General features: G+C 48.8%; 1 pseudogene; it reads left to right on the forward strand.

Annotated features, from left to right (window-relative positions):
* The first annotated feature begins 1020 nt into the window (after positions 1–1020).
* LOC124513839 (alpha-1,6-mannosyl-glycoprotein 2-beta-N-acetylglucosaminyltransferase-like) overlaps positions 1021–12726 on the forward strand; it is a 65556-nt pseudogene continuing 53850 nt past the window's right edge.

A 12726-nucleotide genomic window follows, 5' to 3' on the forward strand; every position in this document is an offset into this window, starting at 1 on the left:
AGTCACGCAAGGACTCCAACCCACCGCCCTACATTCAGGGCCTTAGAGTGGCAGCTTCATTCCTTGCCCTTTGTGGAACCACTAGGGCAACTCCGGGAGGTAATCAGGCTCCCCTTCTGCCTCGTAGGGACAGATCTGCCAAAGCGAACCCGCGTTCTTACCAGTCTGACGAGCGCTCCCTTAGCTGGCTCCTGGGCCTCACGGGTTCCATTGGCCCACACAGGGTCCCATTGGCCCACACAGGGTCCTCGCCCCGGTGCACCTGGAGGGCTAGTCTCCTGCAGATCAAGTGGTCCACTGACTCCAGGTGAGCTGTCTCCCGACACCTCAAGGTTCAATTCATACCCCCGGCGGCAAAGGAGGTGGAAACGCACCACCTCTGAATCCCGGACATGAGCCCCCAAATAATGTAGCAGGATTCTCGCACAGAGAGTCGTGACCCGAGACTTTTCATTCCCAGGAAGAACTTTTTTTGTGCCGGCACTGCTCAGTTGGGTTCATACCCAAAGCACTGAGCCCCGAATGCCACATGGTGTAGCTTTTTATAAATTTTTTGCCTCTTTGTCTCTCATATATGGTAACACACAAACAGGCAGTCTGATTAACTGGCCTCATGTTACAAGGTAATGAGGGAAGTTGTCACAAACACTTATAGCCAGGTTGCCTTGAGTTTTTTTAATTCTTTCCTTAGGGAGGGACCCTACCACATGGCTATCGTTGATAGTGCTTACTACAGTCATTCAGTTGTATGTACCTCTTAGGATCAGTGTTTTTGTAGCCTTTGGGTAAATACCTAGTATTACAGTTGCTGGATCATAGGGAAGTTCTATTTTTAACTTTTTGAGGAAACTCCATACTGTTTTGGAATGGTTGCATTTTTGTCATTAATGAAACATGTATCTTGCTACTTGTCAGGAAATGATGACCAATAAAGCAGAGGAGTCTGCTTTCGGACCCGAGAACCAAATGAAACGTCATGGAGAACCCATGACTTCTGCTCCATCTAAGAGAAGGCCGACCATGGCGCTGCTGTCACTGAAACCGGAAGCAGAGGGAGCATCCCAGGCTGGGGGCTCAGCCGTGTTCTTGGAAGAAGGTGAGGATGTCTGTCTCCCTCCCCTTCTTGACCCCTTGTCAAAATCCGTTCCCTCAGAACCTTTGAATATGGCAGGAGATGGTATTCCATGCCAACCAGTTGGATTCTCTGTCTCATGACTTAACCCATCTCAGCAAAGGTGGGCTGAGTCACAAACCTGGTAGTAATTCACTGGCGGGATGAATCATTCCCAGCTGTCTCTCTACAGATGACCCCAAGGTCACAGCAATATCTGTGCTGGGAGAAGTGCCAGATAAAATACCAATACCAATGGAAATCAATATAGAAATAAGAGATCAGTTGAAGAGAGAGATCCGGCAGTTTGGACGAAGTAAGTAGAACAGGAATTTCTAACCATGAAACCACAGTAAGTCTTACTCATTCTATGATTTAAACTCGATTCAAAAGAACTCTTGAGGTACATCCTTTGCCAGAATTGGGTTTTCCCAATTAGGATGGTTCCTCTTTGTCTGGACTGAAATGTCCCAGGAAAACTTTTTTGGGGGGATTCTTTTCTATCTCTCCATTGGTTGTTGTGTGCCAGAGTTCCATTGGTAGATGTTCCGGTGTCTGGATGTAAGCATGTAAAGCAAATGTATCCTGTCACATTGTAGGCCTTGAATGATTGCGGAGGCAGCACATACACCAAGATTGACTTCTACGTACTCTTTATACTTCAGCAATACTGACAGGTTTTTTTTTTTTAATATCTCCAGAATATGGTAGAATCTTCAAATTGCTTCAAGAGGTGCAAGGGCCTCCAAAAGTGCAGAAAAAGTTTGTCTTATATGCCATGAAGGAAGCAGCGAGGTGAGTGTGGAGAACTCTCCAGTACGTTTCACACTGGGGCCCAGTGAGGCGTTGGGGGAGGGGTGGGGATGGGTCTGCCTGGCGTTTCTCAAACCCTGGTCCTCACTCAGAGGTCCTGCTGTGTCTGCAGTTATTTATTTTGATATCGTCTGAGTCTCACTCATTCTTCCAAGCTCAGGGAGACTTCTGATCACACAGAGTTTCAGGTGGGCGTGGACCCTGAACTGACACTCGTCTTACTTGCTGGATTTTCCTTACCATGTTGGTTCATTTTCTATTCCTATGTAGATTGGAAGCTTCTCTTTCTTCTCTTTCTATTCCCCCAAAGCCCCCGAAATTATGGGTTCTTGGATATCTTTTGGTGAATGGCCTGTCTCTTTATTTTCAGCTACAAAAAACAAGACTTAATAAGCCACCTTAAGAACATACTGGAAAAACTAGAATCTGACCACCTCAACGAAGACAATCCCAACCCAAATTTATAATCCTATTGATAAATGATCCATGAGAAACCAGAAGCAGTTCTCTGCCGCAGAGTGGATCCCGGTATTGTTGATGCCTCTTCATATGTGTTAGTTATGAAAATTGTTTTCTTGAGGCTAAGAAAAATCATTAGAACTTTAATGAAATAAGTTTCTGTTAGTAAAAGCTGGGCATCTGCCCTAAGTATTTTGTTTGAACGGACAATTTGTTGTGTGTGTATGTTTGTCTTCCCTCTAAAGTGGGAGAACCCCCTTGGGGCATCCAAGTGGCTCAGTTGGTTAAAGGACCTTCTTCATGGCTGTGGTCATGATCTCACAGTTCATGGGTTCAAGCCCCGCATCGGGCTCTGTACTGACAGTTCAGAACCAGGAGCCTGTTTCGGTTCCTGTGTCTCCCTCTCTATGCCCCTCCCCCACTTGCACTCTGTGTGTGTCTGTGTGTGTGTGTGTGTGTGTGTGTGTGCGTGTGTGTGTGTCTGTGTTTGCCTTCCCCCTGAAATGGGGGACCCCGTGAAGTCATCAGGTTGCACTGAATCCTACTCCTCAGCGGGTCCCAGGCCTGTAGCTGGCATTCATAACTGTCTTGTCCACTAGCCATTTCTTCTTCGTTTTGCCTGAGAGCTGTCTCAGCCTGAGGGGTCAGTGGGCTCCTCCTGAGGGGATGACTCACACCTTAATTACAGATGGACCTGACCAGTGGATGTCCTCACTGAAGTGAGTTGTCATAACTTCCTTTGACTGGAGTCAGCACCGTGAGAGCGCCGGGAGACACCCAAACCTCGCCGACATAGTCCTCCTCAGCGTCTCGTGTCGTGGCGAGCCAGTGTCCTTAACACTCGGGTTCCGTCTCCCCACCCTGTGCAGGCGCCCCGTGTTTGCCTGACGGTGGGGAGAGACGAGCATCCGGACTGACCGCCGGGCAGCGTCTGTTTCCATCTCGGTGGAGTCAGTGTAGGGGCTCTGGTGGAAAACAGTCCTCCTTTGGGAAAAGACCTCCGGTCCGGGGAAGCCTGAAGCCGTGGGGACAGGAAGCAAGATTTCGCTACTGGATGCGTGGGAGTGAGAGTGAGCGGAGCCCCTCACATTGCCATCCCTTCAGTGAGGAAGACGTGATCACGCCTACGGGAGGGACAGCTCTCTCTCTTGGCAAATGAGGGAGAGCGTGACAGCCTCTAAACTATATTGCCCCAGCCCCTCAAGGTACCGTCTCCAAGTTAGAACCAAAACTGAGGCTTTGAAAGATCCTTCTATGATTTTTGTTTTGAAACTTCTGCTTGGGGATGATGAGGCAGGTCATAACCCCAGTGAATTCCGCGAGCATGCGCCCCGAGAAGCAATATCCTTGTTTCTAAGTGATGCTGCCTGGAAATCCATGACAGGAGATCAGGCATTTTCTAAGTGCATGAATGTTGGGTTTCTCAAAAATCGATGGGTGGGAAGGAAGATCCATCGGCAGAACCGAGGTGCAGCTACCTTTCCCTGAGGAAAGAGACCAAAATGATCAACCTGCCACCTGGTAGCTGACTGACCATGTGGGGGAATGGCGCCATATCGGGTGCTCCGCGTGGGTCTGTGTGACTGGCGCAAGGAGCAGTCAGCAGTGTCTGCAACAACATCAGTCCTGGTGAGAGGATGTTCATGTTTATGGGCCATGCATAACATTCATCCTTGCTTCCATGACCATGATGCACCATTAGTACTTGGAGGAACGAGAGGTACACCTGGGGAGTTATGGGGGTGGTTCTAGGAGCTCAGAGTGGACTCAACTGAGAAACAGAAAGGAAATGGGGACCTCACCCTTATAACCTGAAGAAACTAGACCTGACATTGACCTGACAGGGCTTGGAAGCAGGTTTTCTCTCTTGTGTTTCCAGTTAATGACTTAGCATGGTCAACAACTTGACTTCAATTCCATGAGCCCCTGAGCAGAGAAACTCATAGTACCTGCCTGGAATTCTGAACTACGGAACTGCTTGAGAATACAATTTGTGTCATTTCACACTGCTAAATATGGGTAAATTTATTATGCAAAATTATAAGGGTAATATGGGTCTCTTATAGTTTGCCAAACCATAAGAGACTCTTAAATACAGAGAACAATCTCAGGGTTGATGGAGGTTTGGGGGAGTGGGGAAAATGGGTTATGGGCATTGAGGAGGGTCTTGTTGAGATGAGTACCAGCGGTTGTATGTAAGCGATGAACCATGGGAATTACCCAAAAAACCAAGAGCACATTTTAAACACTGTATGTTAGCTAATTTGACAATAACATATATTTAAAAAAAAAAGAAAACTAATATCTAAGAAATGCCTGCATATTGGAAATAACAACTGAAAATCAGGCATGATGTGTTTCCTTTCTAGTCAAGTGGTCACAGGGACCTCCCATGTATGTGGCCATGGTGGAACCTCAGAGAACTTTCTTCTTCTGGGTACCACTCCAAGATAGCAGATTTTCAGGTAACATGTCAGTGGGTCATAGAACCACAAAACCACAAAACCATAAACCGTGTTATCACCAGCACCTGATAGGCTAACTCTGCTACATGTCTCTTTTTGAATGGGAAGAAAGCTGAGATTTCCCAATTATCTGTCCACCGTACAAGCATAATCGTGACATGCCCCAGACTACTACATCACTAAGCATTTCACTAAATTGCAAGGCCTCTGATTTTGTGAGAATTCTTTCCTACGTTCTGTCTTTCACGTGTGTTGCCAATGTGTCTATATTAGTTTCTCCTTCCTTCTCAATGACAATAACGTCATGGAGGTAAAGGAATAGTGCAGTGCCCGATGTAAGGGACAGGTGGTGAAGGCCTGTGAGGAGTAGTTTATGACATAAGCTTAGAGAGTTGATACAAGCCTGAGGTAGGAAGTGAGGGTGCCCTTTCCAACTGAAGGCAAACTCTTTCTGGCTAGGTTTTCTAAAAGAGAAGAAAGCATTTGCTCATTCAAATGTACTTACCAGATGCCCAGGAATGTGTTAATTGCTAAAGAATGGAGCTTCAAGGAAAACAGCAGCTATAATTGAATAAACAGCCAACTAAGTTTATGACGCTTTGCTGTCATTGCCCAAGATGTAAAAGTTCTGCACGGACCAAATAGGTAAGTGGAAAGGGACATGCTCAGAGTCACCACCATGCAGCTTTCAAGTTCTTGATGGTGCCACATATCACACATCACAAACCACTGGATGGATTTGGGGAAACCCTGACACCACTGAGAGACAGGACTGAGGTAGAACTCCATCGAAGACCTGACGACCATCGTCCCTCGCAGTGGCTGGTGGGCCACAGGGATGCTTTGGGTCTCCTGGAATTAGTGTCATTGGGATCCAGTATTGATCACTCTTCGAGAGTCCGATTACTTCCCTTTCCCCCATGCACTGTCCTGCTAGTTCCTGGCTACAGGTCCACGGGCTACAGGGAAGGAGGGGGTGACCATTAACAGCATAAATAATTGGCAGTGCGGCACGGTCCTCCCTCAAGGGGAAGCCCAGTCATTTCTGACCAGCAGAGAAGAGCAGAGCCACACAGAGCTCTTGACAGATGCCTGGGCTCCTGTTAGAAAACAACGTACCACAGCCGTCATGAATGTCGTGTCCTCTGGACCTCCCACCCTAGGTGAGCCCGTCTGTCTGGAGAACTCAGGTTAACACTCTCATCTGCTTGAGGGTATCTTCCTCCGCAGTGCACCAGGGAGCTTCGTGCATTTCTCCCTAATAGCAGGCCACCTTTGGCGCTTGTTTCAGTGAACTAACCAAGCAAACTATGAGAGGCATCCCTAGCTCTAAAAATGAAAGCTTTGAATCTATATCCTCCCTTAAGGATCCCGTGTCATGAACTTGATCTCCTCCCTGAGTATTTTCTTTCCACCTTCAGACATGCCTCTTAAAAACATTCCACTCAAACTCTCCAGGCTTTTACATACACATATTAGGAAAAACACGTAGACCTTCTGGTGAATGTTGCAGGTCCTCATGGGTCACATTCTGTACCTCACTTGCAGGGCCTGTGGGAATGCGTGTAGTTACAGAGTTTTGAAGGAAGGAGAGACAGATGGTGGGTGTCGCTCGTGAGCACGGTCAGCCGTGCCCTCCAAGGCACCTACTTCAGGCAAGACCATCAGTTTCTTCAGACAAACAGGAAATAAGCTCCTCCCAGGAGTGGAAAGTATGTTTCTCTTTGCAAAGACATTCCACAGAATTGGGGCTTGCGGAGACCCAGTTTCATCAGAGTGTGCATATATGACCCATTATGAGTTTCAGGATCCCGTTCATTCCCAATTGGTGGTGTAACAGTAACAGAAAGGCCATGTGAATTTGGGATTGAATGTATGTTGTGTTTCGGCCATTCATAGGAATAGAATTTTTATTGGGTTTCCCCAAATGTCAGCCCTTAGGAGAGAAAGATTAATTTTTAAAGTTTTAAAAATATTTATTTATTTCTGAGACAGAGAGAGCGAGCCCAAGTGGGAGAGGGACAGAGAGAGAGAGAGAGAGACCCAGAGTCTGAAGCAGGTTCCAGGCTCTTAGCACAGGCTCTTAGCACAGAATGCAGTGCTGGGCTCAAGCTCACGAACCATGAGATCATGAACTCAGCTAAAGTCAGATGCTTAACCAAAGTGCCACCCAGGCGCCCCAGAGAATGATTTGTTGTTCAGGCAATGATGGATTATTTCAGTTCCATTCTGTGCACCTTAACCTGGGACTTCCAGGATGTGAGGACATAAATGTTTTCCCCCAGTTCCTCACCACATTTAGAGTAACCATCCATCTCCATTATACTCCTCATTTTGACTGCAATGCTCACTGCTACCACACTTGGTCACCCAGACCCTGGGCACTTGATACTTGACTACAGGTGTCTAAGTGCGACAATTTGAGAAACTCCTTTGTCATTTCTGGCTATGAACTATGAGTGTCATTTTACAACCGGAAAATGGGTCAATAATAGCTTCCGAGGAATCCGTTTTAAGAAGGAATTACAGAAACCCAGAAATAGCTCACAGATGCCATGTTAAAGATTCTGTTCTTCTAGGAGCTACACGTTAAGAATCTAGGAACGTCTACCAGTCAGAAATCAGGCAGAAGAGGAGGACCAGTAGGAGAAACTACGCACACGTGTCTGTACACGTACATGCACAAGTGTGTTGCTGTGTGTGTTAGTATAGACCTGTTGCCGGGAAATGGTTGCATGCAGTGGTACTTGCTCACGCAGCAGTCTCTGCACGACCACGGTCTCCTCCTCTGATGCCGGAGCAGGGCAGGCGTTCAGGAGCAAGAGATGGGGACCAGGCCGAGAGCCACGGACATGAGCTTCACCCCCCACGCAGACCGCCAAGACCGCCGAAGCGCGGGCCCGTTCACCTGCACCCGGCCTTGGGGAAGAGGCTATTCTGCAGAGGCCAGGGCCCTTGGAAATGCACTGACTGCCAAGGCCTTTTACTCTGCTGCGGGTGAGACGTCTCCTCCTCGCAGAGGCTTCCCTGACCACCACAGGGAAACACGGTCCACCCTTTCCCATCTCTCCATCCCATCTCCACTTTGTGCAGCGTGCGTACCATTACCTGGCAGTTTCTCTGTCCGGCTGGTGTCTCCTGGAGGATCCCTTTGAATGAGGTCTAGTTCACGGTGATTTCACACCTAGATAAGTGGCTGGCACTTAGATGGGTTCTAACACATATTGAATGAATTATTTTTATTCCTCACCACAAGCAGGGGAGGTGGATGGTGGCAGGAGCCTCAGTTCAGCAAAGGGGATGTGGAAACAAAGATGTTCCGTACGGAGCCCCCGGTCAAGAGCAAAGGAGGGGGTCCCTGGAGAAACCACTGGGGGCCGGGTCTCCCTTGAAGCCAAGTTCTTTCCACGCCTCCGATGCTGCCCCTGGACTCCACAGCCTCTGGCTGCCCCTGGCCCACAGTCTCCCACTGGTCCCTATTTGTCATCTGACCCTGGATCTGGAACATTCTCTGCTCACTCTCCCTCCCTGATGGGAGCTCCCAGGGGAGGGAGGGCCTGGCTCTCACCTGCCTCAGCCTCGGCCTCAGCCCTTCAGCGCTGAGGACTCCCAGGGACACCTGTCCTGTCACACAGGCCTAAGCTTGTGTCCCTCAGCCAGTGCCGGGCCCGTAGGGGAGTCTGCTCTCCGTGTGTGCCCCAAAGGAGATCCCTGCCCATCAGCGAATGACCCACCGTGCACTGCTCTCTGCCCCGGAGCTGGTAGCCTCTCCTGGGTTCTGGGCCACGACTGTCTCCCATAGGCAGCACCAACCCCGAGCAGCACATTTGCAGAGCACCTACATCGTGCCAGGATGGGCTGGGGCTTCTGCCCATCCCGCTCACCTCAACCCCACAGCTACCTCATGAGGCAGGGGCTGCGATTTCCCCTCAACACCCGAGGAACCGGAGCCCCCAGGGAGCACGTCCTTGCTCAAGGTCAGACAGCTAGCTGGTTGGGAGCTGAAGCCCGAGTTCAACCCGGGCGTCCCTCCCTCCACTGCGTGCGCTCTTGAGAGCCGTGCAGCTCTGGGCCCGGACCTCACAAAAGGGAAACTCCATTCCTTACTAAATTGAGATGTAAAGTCCAAAGAGCGTGCGGACTTTGCCTCGCGGGGTGAAGAAGTTGCTAACCTTCAAAAGAAACCCGTCAGTTATCTCGCCAGCAAAATGCACGTATTTGGGAATAGCCGAGAATTGCGATCCGGGCCAAGCAAGCTCCAGCAAAACCACAGGCGAATTCAGAGAACAAAGCAGAGGCCGGCTCTCTTATAGAGGAGAGGGGACAGCAAAAACAGCGAGTCCAGTGGAAGCAGGAAATGGATTCAGGAGCTTTGATGGGGGGGGGGGGGGTCATATTAACCTCAGGTGCTAATCTCCGTGTCCTTCTTCCATGACAACTTACCCCGATGGTTCAGGAAAGGGCGAATACGTGACAAGTGGATCATGTGGGATGAACAAAAATCAGGGTCGCGAGCAATTGTGCCCTTGGATGGGCGGCAGGTCTCTGCTTATTTTTTAAAATAAATGTTTATTCCATTTAAGACAGAGAGCAGGGGAGGGGCAGAGAGAGAGAGAGAGAGAGAGAGAGGGACAGAAGATCTGAAGCAGGCTCAGCGTGGGCTCCGTGCTCACGGCAGCAGGCCGGATGCAGGGCTTGAACTCACGAACTGTGAGATCATGACCTGAGCCGAAGTCAGACTCTCAACCTACGGAGCCTCCCCAGAGGCTCCCCAGATCTCTGCTTCTTATCCCTGATGTTCTGCTTCAAGCAGACTTTCCAGAAGCTCATTATCCAATTCATGGAATCACTAAAAATGATGGTCAGGGAGCCTAAGAAGAGGAATAGAGTTATCACCTTGTGGCAAAAGTCCCTTAGGATGGCAGCAGTGGGCGGCACAGACCTGTGTTTAAAGTGCTTGGGTTTTTTGGTTCTTTGCCCTTCTTTTCCAAAAATGTTTACTTATTTTGAGAGTGTGTGACCGGTGGAGGTGCAGAGAGAGAGGAAGACAAAGAGAGAGAGAGAGAATCTCAAGCAGGCTGCATGCTGTCAGCGCAGATCCCCACGTGGGGTCTCAAGATCGTGACCTAAGCTGAAGTCCACTGTCAGATGCTTAACAGACTGAGCCAGCCGGGAACGCCTGTGTGTATCTGCTTTGACCATAACTTTGGCCCTTTCAGCCCCGTGCGACTGACCACGCAACCACGGAAGGGCAGGTGGAAAGGACCGCGGGCGTGTGCAAACACACTTGGTAGCCCTCCCTTCCCCCATCCCTGTGCTGCCCCACGCCGGCCTCCTGGTTCCCTGCCTGTGGCAGCCTGCGCCCATTCGCGGGCCTTTGCGGCTCTTCTGCCCCTGCCTCAGCTCTGCTTCCCACGTCTTCCCACCCGCCCCGTCTCTCCTTAAAGGTCAACTCCTCAGAGAAGAGCTGGGTCACCCAACTACAGTAAGACCTCAGTAGTTCTCCTTCCGCCCCTTTACTGTCAGAGCACTGCCACTTGCAGACAGTTAACCGGTCTGCTTCCTGGTTCCGCGTGGCTTCCAAGCGGGCAGGGACTGCTACCTGTCCCTCCGTGCTCAGTCCCCTTCCTTCCTCACTGTTAGAAGCCTGCTTCCGCCTTGGCGGCCGTGTGTCCTTCAAAAAGTATTTCCCTTCTCAGATTCCTGTGCAGTGTGGGATGGCCCTTGTCCACAGTTCTGGACAAAGACATGTCAGCTGAGAATGTGTAAGGAAGTCCTTTCTTTCACAGCCGTAGCTGCCTCCTTCCACGGAGGAGTCTGGACGCATGGAAGAGGACAGCCCGAATCCCCTGCATTCGTGCTGGGCGGCGTCACTGAAGTCTGAGACGTGGGAAAAATATGTGTCCCGAAGTATCTGGCTTATGAAATTATATCGTAGTTATTTTTTCACCCAGAACATCAAAGATGTTGGAAAGACAGACTTATTTCACTTAGCTTCATGCCCTCTAGATCCATTCCTGTGGCAAATTGTATTTTTTATGGCCGAGCGATATTCCACTGTATAACATTCCACATCTTCTCTGTCCGTTTGTCAACGAAAGTCAAATGCCGTCTGGGGTACCTGTCATGTGAACACTCTCACTCATATGTACAAGTTAAGACACGAAACAAATGAACAAAGAACAGAGGGACAGACAAAAGAACGGACTCAACTATAGAGGATGGATGGTTAGCAGAGGGGAGGGAGGGGGAGGGAGGGGTGAAATAGGTGAAGGGCATTAACAGTCCACTAGTTGTGAGGAGCGCTGGCTAAGGTCCAGATTTGCGACTCACCATGTTGGACATGTGCAACTAATATAACACTGTGTGTTAATTATATTGGAATTTAAATCAGTGAAACGTTTGTAAGTCGTTGGAAAGATATCGAAAGATTGAAAATTGGGTGTACCTTAACTCACGATATTATTTTCAACTTGAATATTTTTGTCCCCAAATAGAATTTGTTATAATCTCACTCCCTGGCTTTCACGGTAGCAAAGTCATCAATCAGGTTTCAAAAGATACTTCTTGCCGATGTCATTTTTGACCAGCAACTTGCCATGTGCGCCAACTTCTCTTGCCAGCTGATGATTTATAATGATTTTTTTTTCAACGTTTATTTATTTTTGGGACAGAGAGAGACAGAGCATGAACGGGGGAGGGGCAGAGAGAGAGGGAGACACAGAATCGGAAACAGGCTCCAGGCTCTGAGCCATCAGCCCAGAGCCCGACGCGGGGCTCGAACTCACGGAGCGCGAGATCGTGACCTGGCTGAAGTCGGACGCTTAACCGACTGCGCCACCCAGGCGCCCCGTATAATGATTTTTATTTAACTTCGGCTTACTGACCGTTCTTTTGCAGGTATGCCACCGTGACGGGTGTTGTTCACGAAAAATCTCAAGGCTACTTCTCCACTTGGACAAGAGTGGGCAAAGGAAAATCCATGAGTCTCTCATTCTTGTAAGCAAAGGAATAGACCTTCTTTTAAGCCAACGGCTTTACAGACAGTCACGGTTTATGGCCAGAGAGTTTTATTGCCTTCCTCTGTTTTGTTCATACTATCATCTCACATATATACGTTACCTAAGAGATTGTACCCGAGTTTACGAAACACTTTTGATTCACTGTACTGTGTGGATGTCATATGATATCATAGCTTTTACAAAATTGTGAAAGTCTCTAATTTGTGGGCAAAAGTGTCTTGACTGCATTTGGTCTGATGCCTTATAATGTCTCCATTTCTACTTAAATATAGTCTTCCAGCAGAAATAAAGCACCTTCTTCGGGCAATTGATGCCATCAGAAAATGAGCGCATCACAACACAGGTTTGGTACGATCACTTCTGCAGGCATAATGGCCTCTAAGCACACTTGTACGAACGTGTCATAGTTGGCCCCTCATTGTATCCCTGGCCTGAGCATTCTAATGCCAAGGTTACCTTACAATGTATTAAAAACTTTATCCGGGGGCGCCTGGGTGGCTCAGTCGGTTGGGTGTCCAACTTCAGCTCGGGTCATGATCTCGCGGTCCATGGGTTCGAGCCCCGCATCGGGCTCTGTGCTGACAGCTCAGAGCCTGGAGCCTTCTTCAGATTCTGTGTCTTCCTCTCTCTTTGCCCCTTCCCTGCTCATACTCTGTCTCTCTCTGTCTCAAAAATAAATAAAAACATTTAAAAAAAAAAAAAAACTTTATCGGCTGGGCTGTATGTAGTCAGCCTTTTCTCTTCCTTTCAACCAAGTCAATAAAAATATTTATTGGTATGAAATCATCCTTAGTGTGCTCATACTTAATAATCAGAAATTGGGTCGCGATGAGTCATATCTATTGTACATCAAGAG

This window comes from Lynx rufus, unplaced genomic scaffold (assembly GCF_022079265.1).
Source record: "Lynx rufus isolate CCGP_SWC_20201006 ecotype Redwood Valley unplaced genomic scaffold, mLynRuf1.p SCAF_19, whole genome shotgun sequence".
NCBI lineage: Eukaryota > Metazoa > Chordata > Mammalia > Carnivora > Felidae > Lynx > Lynx rufus.